Here is a 15,130-nt window from a genome sequence, read left to right as displayed (position 1 = left end):
CACAACACCGAACACGTATTTGAGACTTTGACCGTTTCCAATTTTGAAAACGCTCCTGCGTCACTATAAGTCATTAATCGACATCTTTTGTATGACATTGTCATTAACAAATCGTATATAATAACTTTCTTTAAGTAATAAATAAAAACTTGTTGTGACTTTTATTGAAAACTTTGGCTTGCGAGCGATCCGAGCAAGAACATTTCTAACAAATATATTCCTTTGCAAACCGATAATATTGATTTTATAAGGGCGCCAATTCTTTTACGGGGCGCCTCATAGTTTACTCTTTTCCAACATATTTTATTTCTTCTTGCTCGTTCGGTGCCCCCTTGGTGTCAGCGCCCGGGGCAACCGCCCCGCTCGCTCCCCCCCCGTAGCTACGGCTCTGCTCATGCATGATTCAAGATTGGCATGAATGGCTGTAGTAACGAGGGCGGGAACTAATTCCAAGCTGTCAAAATGCAAGGAAAATTCTGACGAGGACAAAATCCAAGGGACAAAATCACAGGAGTATTTATTGGATGTACCAGTACACACCCTATTTGATTATTATTTTTTCTTTCAATTGTCATATATTCTAAAATGTTATCTGTAGTTTTTTTGAACTGAAATAACTTTTCCTTTCTTTTAAAATGCTAAAAACTCAAGAAAACGTTAAAATGTTATAATAAAGGGGCAGATTAGCTTTAATTACTTTCACAAATACCGATACGAAAATTTCTGGGTATTCCTATTTATTATGCTGTAATACATTTGAAATAGGTTTAGCATATTACAGTAAGACTATTCATTTTAATTACGGAAAGTAACTGTGATGCTATTTGATTTTTTAAAAGTCGCTCTTGTGTGGTAGCATATAACAGTCTTTCATTTTGAGTAATGTATATTTAGTTTGATTCTGAAATACTGATCGACTTTTTTTTTTTTTTTTTTTTTTTTTTTGCAAAGATCAAAATATGAAATATATACTTACTATAACAGTCTTATGTCTTTTATTGGGTTTCCAGCACTTTAAAAAAAATGTTATTTCCGTAAAGTGAAGAATTTCAGATAACATTTTAGATGTATAACAGTTGAAGAAAAAAATATTTTATTAATCTGTGTCTATGATTCTGTCGTTTGAATTTAGACCGTTTTGTCTGAATTTTCCTTGGGGTTTGTCTTCTTGAATTTTGTCCTGGATTCGTAATATTCTGTTTGGTAATTCTAACAGAGGCTGTAAGAAGAATAAATATTTCTTCAAGTTTCATCATAAATTTTAGATGTTAATCTTCTTGTTCTTCTAGAAAAAATGACGAGGATATAATTAATTATCAGCAGTGTTATTCACATCTTCTTTGGTAAAGATGAATGTAATTTTTTAATCATAAAATAATAACTGCGGGAAAATAAAAATTGATGGACTCAGTTGCAAGAAAGACGTTTGACATTGTAACTGTGAAACGAACATAAAATAAACTTAATACAGTATAATATCAAATTATTTCACATCAAGATTTTATTCACTTTTTCAGTAGTTCATGTCTAACATGCTAAGAGTCGCAGTACGTAAAAGGCGCCACAGTTCACATCCTCAAAACATTATTGTTTTCCAGGATAGAGCATACTTTCCAACGGTACCTCTAGCTTATCCGTATTATGCACCTGAAATGGTAAAATCGGGAAAACCAGACTTTTCGAAACTTTTCGACCCTCTGGCCCAGGCCTGGGTTTACGTAGGGATCTGAATTTTAAAAAAAAATACGTTGTTGTGTACGTAAGACGTGTGCAAAATTTCAATCTTGTATCTTGAAAACTGAGGTCGGTAGAAATATTTGAAAGTCTGAAGGTGATGAATTTTTTCGTATATATATATATACATACATACGAGGATGGTTCAATAATTATTGTCCCTGACCTATAAAGAGTATTATTTTTTCAAAAAGTCTCCTTTCATAGTAATGCACTTCTTTCACCTATGCTGTAAAGCCACTATGCTAGCTTCAAAGAAAGTCTCTGGCTGAGCCGTGAGCCATTCCTCCACAGCTTCAATAACAACTGCATTGAGTGAAACTTCTTCCCCTGAGGTGCTCCTTCAACTTTGGGAACAAATGAAAGTCACTAGGGGCGAGGTCGGATGAGTAGGGAGGATGTTCCAACACAACAAAACCAGCAGCATGGAGTGCGACAGCACTAAGATGGCTTTTGTAGGCCGGAGCATTATCTTGGTGGAACAGCACTGTTTGCTGCAACATCCCGCGCCGTTTTTCCTTGATTGCTTCGCGTAACTTAATGTTTAGGGCTTCATAATAGCCTCCGTGATAGTGTGTCCACCTCCAGGTAGTCAATAAGGAGCACACCCTTCGCATCCCCAAAAAATGTGGCCATAACCTTGTGTGCTGATGCTTGCACCCTGAACTTGCTTGGGGGAGGCGAACTGCTGTGCCGCCACTCTATACTCTGTCGTTTGGACTCAGGATCATAGTGGTGGAGCCACGTCTCATCCACTGTCACAAATCTATCACAGAACTTTTTCAAGTCTGCCCCCATAACCTCCTAACCAGCCCTTGAACATCGAACTCTGCCTTTCTGATTTTCACGAGATAACATTTTGGATACCCATCGCGCTGACACCTTTCTGAATCCCAAGTGTTCATACACAATGGTTTCCACTTTGAATACAGAGATATACATGATATCTGTTAATTGTTGCACCATGATTCGTCTGTCTGCTATAATCGTATCATGCACAGCATCAATGTTTTCTGGGGTGCATGCTGTTGTTGGAGGATCAGCACCACGGGCCTACTGACAGCTTTCCCTGCCGCAACGGAAGTCGCGCCACAAGTTCTTTACCACCTGGTAGTAAGGAGCCCCATCACCCAAGACACTGATCATGTCTTCATGAATCTCCTTTGGGCTTAACCTCTTTTTCTGGAGGTACTTGATGACAGATCGTTGTTCGGTTTTCTCCATTTTTCAAGCTAGGTGCCACCTCGCACACCTGAAACGACAAAAAAAAAAAGAAGAATATTAATATAGCAGGTGCGATTCTGAAATTTAGCATATAGGCATCTAAGACATTAGGCTACAATATTCCCCATCAGCCATCCCAGTTCAAGTATTTTAAATACGGAATAGAATAGAATAAAACAACTTACTTTCGACAAGATAAATTTTCGAGCAAAGCACGCAACGCAAGATTGAATAAAAATCAACCTTTATACGGTTGTGATCGTTTGATCAATCGATTTCCAACAATTTCATTTTGACATCACACCAAGCATGAGAAAGTCGACGCTAATTGGCTTTGGCTGAGGAAGGAAATTCAATGCAATCGTTCGTTGCATCAACGAATTTTAAATTTTGCAAAGGAAAAATCTAATTTAAAAAACGTAATAGTATGCAACCTTAATGCAAGATTTCACCCCCCAGATTTTTTGAACCCCCCCCCCATAACTTCAAAATTCTGGATAAATCACTGATCGTATAAAAGTTTGCAGGCATAGGATAAACCTATGTATAGGACAGACGGAGTCTAGAAGGCGCTAGGAAATAACTAATAAAATAAAATGTAATTTTTGAACAATTATATTTGGGTGCATCCTTGAGTTTTACCGTTCCAAGTGGAATATCTGCATGCGCCGAAAAAAGAAGACTATAACATACAGGTCAAGAATATGGCCCCAGTACTTATCACTACATACACACGTTCCATTTGTCATGAAATACCTTCAACAATCGTATTTAGTATGCAGATGAGAGGAATTATATTATTGGCAGAATAAACCACAATATGTTTATTCCCTTTTCCCTAGAGGTAGTATGAATGTGTTAATCGTAAAACGGCGCACCAACTGGATCAATTTTTGGAACATCGAGATTATTTCCAATATACCTAGCCACGTCGCAAATTCATTAGCACAAGTCGCAACAAAGCTTCTACTTACTTGTACCACTAAATGCGTTTCGTTTCATGATTTGTGCAATACTGTAAGAAAAATGGTGTATTCAGTGTGCATACGTATATCATGTTTATGGCACAATCTTTGCAGGTCTGTATCTTCGTTAATATGCCACATACGAATTTGGCAGCCTTTATTAATAAGTTTCTTACACATTACTCTCCCTTTGTAAAGAGAGAGTTTTAATCTTGAAACGTTAATATCGTGATTCCTTTTCCCTTGTTTCAATAAAAAATGCTTTTAATTTTATAAAGAGCTACGTCTAAATATACAAATCATATCACCTTGATAAATGCTAATATCAAGCTCCTTTTTTCCTTGTTTCAATAGAAATACTTGAATGCTAACTTTACAGTATAAAAAAAGTTACATGTATGAATCATATCAACTTTGATATCAACAGCACATAATATTCATCAGAACTCAATTTTTTCAATCACGTGTTGCCCTAAGATGAATACACTGAAATAGGAGGTAAAAGTTTATTGTCGCGTGATCTGATCAGCCAATGAGGCTGTGGCTAGGCTAGGGCAGGAAAACAAAATATGTCAGTCGGACTGAATTAGATTTAAATATTCTGATTACTTTTAACAAGATATTTTTTATGGTAATAGTATACATGAGAACGTCGTGATCTGCGTTTCTTCTGTGTTCTATTACCACTTCTACATGAAATACCATAAATTTTCTACGTAGTGCAATAGTAAGAAGTATCCATGTGCACAAAACATGCGATATGCGTTCAATCCCCCCCCCCTTACACACACATAGTCATAGATAAAGTACAAGGGCACTACACATGCAGATATGAAGTACAGGTACGTTCTGTTTTATTTTCGTATCAGTCGATAAGTAACGCTTTGTTACCCCCTTGGTAAGTTCGTAGATACTCAATGAATAATCCCTGAAAGTATGAGCGTCTAGCTCCTTCGGGAACTGACGCGGCTTTACGTATACTATATCCTTTTTTATTTACAGCTAAGATTAGTATATCAATAATTATTGTAATTTAAAATGTATAACACATTAAATGTGTAATCATTCTGGGAAGAAATATATCCGAAATTTAATTAATATTGTAGAAGAAGAAAAAGAATGGATGTTACAGATATGTACAAGTTTAGTTTGTTGAAAATAATAGAAGATCCAACGCAAAGGTCAAAGCACACCTTCTAACCAACAAACACAATGGTACTCCGCTTACAATTTCAAGGATTGTGGGTGAAATAGACTGTCTGCATTCTAGTAATTACATCTATCAATAGGTGAAAGTGAAATATTACAACAACGAAATATTCTCGTCGAATATAATATTGATTGGCTTAACTCCTGGCGTGAAGTTTGCGTTTGTTGGTGCTAAGATTGCTAATAGTAGTTAGTAGTAGTAGTAGTAGTAGTAGTAGTAGTAGTAGTAGTAGTAGTAGTAGTAGTAGTAGTAGTAGTAGTAGTAGTAGAAACGGGTTAGAAGAGAACTAGCTCAGGAGAGTAATGCTCCCGAAAGTAGGAACGAAAAAAACAGTTCTGATTGGTTGGCGTTATCTGTCTTGCCACATTGCATTCAAATAGCAGAATTCAGACGAATGATGTTGTCGGTCTTCGTGACCGAGTGGGCTAGCGCTATATGCTAGTAGCGATAATCTCTTTTGGCATGAGTTCAAACCCGGCCCGAGAAAAGTTTTTTTTTTTACATTGTTATAACACTTTTTAAATTAAAATAATACGTAAATAATACTGAAAAATGTGATTTACTTACTTTTGTGCAGATAAGTAGTAGTAGTAGTAGGAACGGGTTAGAAGCCCCGCAGGGCTCGTTTTCTTGCCCTTGTACTCCATGATATAAGGCTCGTTTTGTTCCCCTTGTACGAAATGTTTTGTGACCAACTTAAAACAACTGACTAGGATAGTGCGTAAAACAGCTGGTTAGAGTCGGCGAAAAAACGTACTTCCGGGAGTATTACTCTCCCGAGCGGGTCGTGTTAGAAGCCCCGCAGGTTTTGGATGGGCTCTGGGATTGAGTATAGCCCGTCCCCCCCCAGTGGTTTTTAACGAATCATAGTGATTGTAACGATTCATATTAGTTCGTAATGAATCGGATAGTAGGCTAGTAGTAGTAACTGGTTAGAAGCCCCACAGGGATTGGTTGGGTTCTGTTCTAGATATAAGTATAAGTAGTAGTAGTAGCAGTAGCAGCAGTAGTAGTAGTAGTAGTACCAATAGGAACGAGTTAGAAGCCCCGCAGACAGTGGCGTAGGGAAGGGGGGCCCGGAGGGGCCGCCCCCCCACCAAAGAGGTCCGACAATGTATTTTGGTACTTTGATGTTTGTAATTTTTTATATATTTTTATGTTTATATATTTTTTTGTTTGTAATTTTTCTATATGTACCTATAACAGCACTTGGCCCCCCCCCCCAAACACATATCCTGGCTACGCTACTGCCCGCAGGGGTAGTTTGGATTTTGGATTCTGTTCTCGACATAAGTATAAGTAGTAGTAGCAGTAGTAGTAGTAGTAGTAGTAGTAGTAGTAGGAACGGGTTAGAAGCCCCGCAGGGGTTGGTTGGGTTCTGCTCTCGACGTAAGAAGAAGTAGTAGTAGTAGTATGATGATGATTATTATTATGATTATGATGATGTGTATATATGGAGATTCGATATCGTTGTGCTATTTGTATTCTACGGACATTTTCTTTGCAGTTCACTTGTCACCGGAACTGGAACAGTCACAGGTCGGAACAGCAATGTATACCAATTTATTGTGAATTCGACAAAGAATACAGTGAAATGGTATACAGTGCCTGTTCCGACCTGTGACTCTTTTAGTTCCGGTGACAAAGAACTGAGGGGAGAGGGCTATACACAAGCCGGGCTCTGTTCTCGACAGAAGCCCTGCAAGTTTTGTTTGGATTCTGTTCTCGACATAAGTATAAGGGCATATTTTTCGAACTGGAGGTCCAGAATATTTTCCTTAAATTTCGTGCTTTCTTGCTATATTTTCTGTATTTTTGATGGTTTTAGTAGGTTAGGTTAGGTTAGGTTAGGATATTTTGATTTGAGAGGCCAGAATTCTTTGCTTGAAATTCGTACTTTCTTCCTATATTTTCTGTGTTTTTGATGGTTTAGGCTAGGTTAGGTTAGATTAGGTTATGTTAGGATATGTTATATTAGTACTTAGTAATTACACTTACATAACATCAACTCATTTATCCTGTAAACACAGAGATTTTAACTGATTTGGCCCCCCACAATAACATATAAATAACCACAATTATATTTATTTGGAATATAATATTCAGGCTGTGAAACAATTATAACATAGTTCTTGATATATCTCAGGTGTGAAGGTTAAGAGGAAAAGTAACAAATTGAATCGAAGATAATAAACAGGTTGAATTAGGTACTAGCATTTAAGTCACTTTGTTTGATGTCCCCCACAGATTTTACATGCAAGAGACGCCAGTGGTAGTAGTAGTCATGGTAGTAGGAACGGGTTAGAAGCTCCGCAGGGGTTTGTATTGTTCTCTTCTCGACATTAAATGGGCAAATTAGAAGCTTGCCCGATTTTTTCTGTACATTTTACAATCTGTGGATCCATATAGTAAAACTGTACAAAAGCACGAATGTTATCTAACCGAATCAGGGCAGGAGGGCAGCAGGAGGTCCCAAGCGCTAGGGATGGGTGCGTCCGTAGGGAGCAGGCGCGTCAGCGACGGTGGGTATGAGCGTGTACGAAGATTTATTTGAAAAGTTAGTTTTTGTATGTATGGAGATTCCGTATCTTTGTGCTATTCGTATTCTTGGTTTCTTATTTTGGGGGAGGGGTAACTTGGTACGTTGTTGATTACCAACATGTCATGTTACCACTTTTTCATAATAAGATACTGATAATACATATACCAACGATATGGGATCTCCACATATGCTACAATAGCCACACCAGCGTTGTAAAGTATTACTTTTAAAATATAATTTTGCAAAAAGTATGTCCGAGTAAATTAAGTTCAGGGCTCCCAACTGCTGCAATCTCACCCTACAATGTCTAGTTTCGCACTGAGCGTGGTAAATGTTCTTGTTAAGTCAACATCTGTAGATAACCAGATTTATTTACAATTATATAATCACGGTGATATCATGATAGGAAAACAGCCTTGTGCTTGAGTAGTTTGAACGGAGTAAAATGCCGAACCTGTTATATGTAAATATTGGTGTGTTGAGTCCTGCAGCGGTAATCGATCCTCTGGTTCTAAGTATTGATGATGCCTGCGTTGTCAGAATTAAATTCTACATGCCTTAACGATGTAATATTTCTCATGTGTTCCTATCTATTTCTTGATACAGGGTATTAATGAACTATACCGACAAACTGTAAGACGTGATTCCTTACATCAAAATAAGGGGGAAAAGTTCATATGGACCTGTGGGGCATAGTTTCAGAGCTAGGGCTGCCCAAAATCGTGATAAAGTTAAATTTCAAGTGGCCCTATTTCGAACTCGAGAAACTGTGGATTATGGTTCTTATCAGCGTAAAGGGAGTCACGCATTCACAATCTAAACTGCATATTTCACCTACGTTCAAAGGGTGTACAGAGTATTCCCTGCAGGATGTAATTCTCAGACATGCTGTAAACTGAATTTGGAGATATGCTCTGACTTTATGATTGGTCCAAAGTGGACAAACGAGATGCCTTGACAGCAGTGAACAAGGAATCCTTTGGCGAGATGTCAGAAGTGTTAAGCACCGTCAGCAGGATGGTCTCTCCTATTCGGGAAAACGTGTGCTCTGATGCCTTCTTTCACACTTGGAAGTGGGGAGAAAAACGTGGAATATACTGTGACGAAATACGTCGCAGCGCACGTTATCTCGACACAAAGAATAGTGGAGCTGTCGGTTCCTAACACTTCCGACTTCCCTCCGAGGCATTGGGTGTCCATTGTTGTTAAGGCTTACCTCTTGCTCCACCTTACATCTTGGACCCACCTTGAAATCACGACATATCTGAAAACTCTGTTGAGAGCATATCTGAGAATTACGCCCTGTAGAGAATACCCTGCACGCCCATTGAAAATTAATGAAATATGAACTTTTGGATTGTGTATGCGTGACTTTCTTTACGTTGATAAGTACCACCATCTACAGTTTTTCAAACTCGATAAAGGGCCTCTTGAAATTTAGCTTTTTCTCGATTTTGGATAGCCCTAGCTCTGAAACTATGCACTTTTTCCCATAGTTCCATATTGATTTTTTCTCTTATTTTGATGTGATAAATCATCTCTTAAAGTTTGCCGATTTAGTTCATAAACACCCAGTATAAGCTACGTCATCCATAGTTTTAGGTGATAGTAGTCATTTCGTTGAAGCCAATTATCAAGAAAATAACGAAAGAGAGAAGAAAGAAAGTGTTAAACCAATGATCACTGAAAGCATTCACGGAACCACGTCAAGGGGATCTGGAAACGCGATATCCTGAATGTTAATTTTAAAATGAATGAATAATTTTAAATTTAAAGTCTACAGTATCATCGTTCGAAGACCTAACGTGTGAGGCTGTGTTAATATCTCCAGTATCAAAATATCGAGATAAAAAGTCGCGTCCGTCGTCATGTTAATGCTTCATTTGAATCGGTAATTTTAGAAGCAAGGTTAAGCATGATTTTTCAGAAGACACAAGAAAATGTGTAATCGATATTGAAAATAATATTGATAATTCACTTAAGCATTTGGATATTCCTCTTGGTCACTTGGATATTTAGCATAGATCAGTAATACCCTTATAAGGTGAATCCTGTCACCGTTTAGACCGCGCTGACTAATAATAATAGCATTTGTTAATTCACTTACTACAATGTGATACTTTACGTTATCGACGGGGACATGGTGGCGCAGTGGTAGAGCGCTTACATCTGGTTCCTTGGGGTCCCTGGTTCGATCCCTCGCCAAGTAAGTTCGTGATGAAGAACATCGTGTCAGTGGCTTTTCTCGAAGTACTCCCACTTACACCCACATTCTCATTCCAGCAAGTGTTACCACCATCATTCACCTGCCTTAACTACCCGTCTCCATTGGCCTAAAGGGCATAATCGTGGCACGTTAAACTGAAATATTTCGATATCGATATTTGAAATTACCGATACTCCTCAGTACACTTTTTCCTTTCCTAGGATGCCTTCTTAGCACGGGGTTCTATTCTCTTGCACGTTGCAAAATAGAGAACTTGTTCGTCTTTATTTATAGTCTGTTGCCTCTATTCAAAATAAGTGTTTGTTACACATACTTCTATATCACAAAAAAAAAAAAAACTTTCATAAGCCGTGCATCGATTAAAGAGAGCCAACTGACTATCACTGACTGAGAAATCCTACAATCCCTCCAACTGTGTACTCACTCGATCCTGTCTTAACAAACACATAAATTCCGATGCTGAATTCAATGAGCCATGTATCGTTAATTGTACGGGCTTACTAACGTTTAAAATGGTACCGGTACCCAGCGGCGAAAATCTGTCTTCGACACTGTGGGGAGGGGAAAAATAAGACCGTTTCTTTTTTTTTTAAGCGATGCTCAAAATATCTGTGAAGTTGAAAAACAATCCTGTGGAGAATCAGGGGAACAGAGTCATATTGAACATTGGGAGGTAGGCAGATTTGAGGCTTATTCTGGGGGGACATCAATTTCATCTCACTTTCCTTTGTGGCAATCGGACACAAATCATCGTATTCTTTCCCAACAGACTTCTTTCAAATCGGATTAATAGGGGGGGACAGTCCCTCTCAGTTTCATGATTGGAGGGGACATGTTCTCTCTCCTCTTCCCCTGTCGATTTACGCCAGTGCCGGTACCTCTAAACTTTATTGTAATCCACGCTATAGTTTACCCTACGTTATTCTAGCTTTTAAAAACACATTTTTTAAAATATTGATTTTCTGTATGAATGTTTAATTTTAATCTCCATTTGAACTAAGTTAAGGAATGTTAGAGCAGTATTGAAGTATGACTTTTTATTGCACTATAAAATGATATTTTTAAAATCAGCAAACATTTTATTTATAATAATTACCATAGGGGCCGACTAAAGTAGGCACGCTTCCCGTCTAAAACACGGATTGGTTTGCAACACGTTGCTGTCACGTCACTGTTAAGTTGAGAATTACAATACGCTGGGGAACACAGCAAAACGCCACACCAGTCACAAATCACTGTAACACATTTGTCGAGTGTGGCAACTAAGCACTCCAAATGCCCGTCAAACATCAATGACCTCATTTGATAGGCTACCTGAGACCTAACGTCACCTACACGATATAGCCAATAAGACATTTATTGGGCTAAAACGTTCACGTGAGTGCTAGCGGAAAATACTTTAAAGGCCAACCAAGTGCACTGGCGGGCAGTGTGCCAAGATAAAACAAATGTACTCTATGGGTGCTCCGAGGCTCAAGTATCCATAGAAAATTTTTAACGGATGCTCGCTCAACACCCATTGGATATTGTTCTCTTCCTTTGTCCAACATTGCTAAACACATTTGCAAAAGAAAACAAAATTCCAATGGTAAAGCTTTGTTTAATACGAAGTTCAAGTGATCGTGGTAAAAATAAATACATAAGCAAATAAGTAAATTAAATTAAGATAAAAAATCCGTACGCCTTTCATTTCATTAAAGTAATCTGTGCTCCCTTGCCTATCTGAGGTCCCCCTAGTTTGAAAACCACTGATATATTCCATCTGTTAAAAAATGGAATGCGATACTTGAGATGTCTTCTTCTTCTTCACCTGAACCATAGGTTGGTGGGCAACATGGAAATTTTAAAACTTTTCTCTCGCTTGGGAGAGCTGTTTTATATTTTGATAAGATCTCTTCTTTGTAACTGCATCTAGATATTCTATCCTTGGTCTTCCTCTTCCTGGTTTTTCTTCTGTCTCTCCCTCTTTCAGCACGGTGATCCAATCGGAGTGCCGAATAAGATGGCCAAGCATGCTGTTTCTTCTTTTTTCTGTCGTCTTTTGTTAGCTTCCTTTAGTACGTCTTCATTTCCTTTTCTTACGGTCCATGATATGCGCAGCATTCTTCGACAACACCACATTTCAAATGCTTCCGGCTTGGATATTACAGCTTTTTTCAATGTCCACGTCTCTGACCTGTAAAGCACCACGCTCCATACCAGGGTCTTAGTAAACCTTTCTCGAAAGTCCAACGATACATTTCTTGATATTAGTAGTCCTCTTTTCCTATTGAATGCTTGTTTAGCCCGCGCTATTTTGGAAGTTACGTCTTTTCCACTTCTTCCGTCCAAGGATATTAGACTTCCTAAATAGGGGAACGTCTTAACGTCTTCGATTTTCTCCCCATCTAGCAATACGTTTGCCTCTTCCTGTCCAGTTCTTGTGCACTTTATCACTTTGGTTTTCTTCTTATTTATCTTCATTTTGCATGTTTCTTCCATTTGGTTGTTCCAGTTTGAAAGTGCTTCCTGCAAGTCCTCATCGTTCTCCGCTATCAATGGTATGTCATCAGCAAATTTTATTGTACTGAAAACCTGACCATTTACTTTCACGCCTTTCTCGTTTTTCTCAAAGAATTCTTTCATAGCCTCTTCTATATAGATGTTGAACAGGAGAGGTGAATGTCCAATCCTTGCCTCACTCCTTTACTTATTCTTGCTTCCTTCTGATCTCTTCCCATAACAGCTGTCTGGTTCCTATAAAGTTGGTATATTATTATTCTGTCTCATTAATTTACTTTCAGCTTTTTCAACGCTCTAAACATGATATTCCAATCTACGTTGTCAAAAGCTTTCTCTATATCTACAGATGCTATCACAATTGGTTTGTTTATTCTGACATACTGTTCCATTATCAACCGTAGACTCATATCGAAATAAATATTTGAGTTTAACGTACCATCTTTATGCCCTTAGGATAAGAAAGGCGGATGATTAAACCCAGTGAATGACGATGGAAGAATTGATGGAATGAGAAAATGGAAGGAAACGGGAGTACCCCGAGAAAACTCACCACAAACTTGCTTGGTCGGGGATCGAATTAGTGATCCCTCGTACCAGAGCGAGCGCTCTACCACTGAGCTAAAGTGCCCCCATTAAAAGTACCGAAGTGTAAGCACCCATTGAAAAAAGTAAAAGTTGATGCCTATGATAATTACCTTTACATATCTATTGAGTAAGTCTGTAACAGTGGCGGATCTGGCCCGGAGTCGGGGGGCTAGGCCCTCCCAGTTTTCTGAGTGACTAAAATAATTAAAGCTATTATTTATACATTTTTGAAAGTTTATGTCAACCCATGGTATAACTATCATAGTCTGAATTCTGGCAGGCCCCCGCAGTTTTTACCTTCTGGATCCGCCACTGGTCTGTAATAAAATAAATTAGAAGGAAAAAATACGTAGAATTTTGTTTATGTCTGTCTCTTTCATTTCCAGTACATACCGGAATATTAGCTGTAAAATATTAACTTTGGCAACAAGCTTACACCGGGAACATGTAAGATTTATTTATTTATTTATTTATTTATTTATTTTGGCCTGTATGAATTGATGACTTGCTGAAACTTCATATGCAATATTGGTAGTACTCAATAGGTAAAAACTAAGGTAGTGGTTGGCAACACTGATAGATGTTATAAAAGAGCTGGTGAATGAATAACCGTCCTAATTACGAAGACGTTAATTAAGAACAAAATCTTTGATAACATTCTATGAAGTTTTTGTGGCATTTGTGCTATTGTTACGGCTTTGTATCTGGTCAATGTGGACCTAATCAAACGCATGTTTTGCTCTGGTATTACATATGTAATCTAAGAATAACTATAGTTCTCATTAGGCCTGAGAAGGTTTTCTTTTCTTCTTCCTCGATTTTTTTTTAGCTTACCACTCATGGACACATGACTTTGTATATATCTAAGAGATTACGTAGAGTTTTTTCTTTTTTCTTTTGCAATTTTTACTTGTTTATTTATTAATATTCTACACTGGAAATTCAACTAAAATTCGAATGGAAATTCATGTTATTACTCAGTTCAAAATCTTTTGTCATCGCGAATTCTGCCGAGAAATTTGAAGCTTAAAATATATAAAATGATAAAATCATGCCTATTGTGCTATGTGTTGCGAAACATGGTCATTTATATTACTCGAAGAATGCAGACTGAAAATATTTGAGAATAAAATTCTGAAACAAATTTGCGGACCCAAGAAGGACGGAACGGGGAATTGCGTAAACTTCATGGCGAGGAACTGCATAATTTATATCGTTTACCAAATATTGTTAAGGTCATCAAGTCTTAGTAGGCTTAGGTGGGCAGGTCAACTAGCCAGATTGGAAGAAAGTAGGAACGCTTTCAAAGTTTTGACTGGAAATCTAAACGGAAAATGGCCATTAGGAAGACTTAGGCGCAGATGGGAGGACTATATTAAGATGGATATCTCAGAGTTGGGAATACAAAGTAGAAACTGGATAAAGTTGGCTGACAGAAGACAATGGAGAGCTTCTGTGAACGCGACATTAAACCTCCAGGTTCCATAGACCATAAAGTTAGTTATACACTGGAAATATTAGTAATTTAGCTTACCTCTGATTAGTCAAGATGTACTAAGATTTGAAATCAGACAAGAGCATTACTTCATATTAATTTCGCTTATTTAACGTTCAGTTTACGTTAGAGTGGTTTTGGTAAGAATAACTAACTCTGCGATCTGTGGAACTGGAGGTTCAGTTTCGCGTTCACAAAAGCCATGTCCGACTAACTGAACTAAAGCTTGGTTTAACTTAAGCCACAGTTATAGCAAAAGCATATATTAAATTTTACTATTGATGAATGTAGCTTACGTTAAGCCAACTTCAGTTAATTAGGTGTAGTGTAAGTTACCTTCGGTTAGGTTACCTTAGCTGAAGTTAATTAAGTTTTGTTTTGCTTCCTCGAGATCGTAATACTGTAAATTTTCAATGTGTTAGAATATCAAATAACACTTTCGTTAAAATGGATACTTTCACACATCTAGGACCAATATTAACAGACCAAAACCGTATTCACGAAGAAATTAAATGTCTACTACAAGCAGGAGATCCATGTTATTCAGTTTAACATCTTTTGTCGTCGCGAATTCTGTCGTGGAATTTAAAGCTTAAAATATATAAAACGATAATCATGTCTGCTGTGCTGCATGGTTGCGAAATAT

This window comes from Thermobia domestica, chromosome 5 (genome assembly GCF_964235325.1).
Source record: "Thermobia domestica chromosome 5, izTheDome1.hap1.1, whole genome shotgun sequence".
In the NCBI taxonomy this organism is placed as follows: Eukaryota; Metazoa; Arthropoda; class Insecta; order Zygentoma; family Lepismatidae; genus Thermobia; species Thermobia domestica.
The sequence above is the reverse complement of the archived record's forward strand: the minus strand, read 5'-3'. Positions refer to the sequence as shown.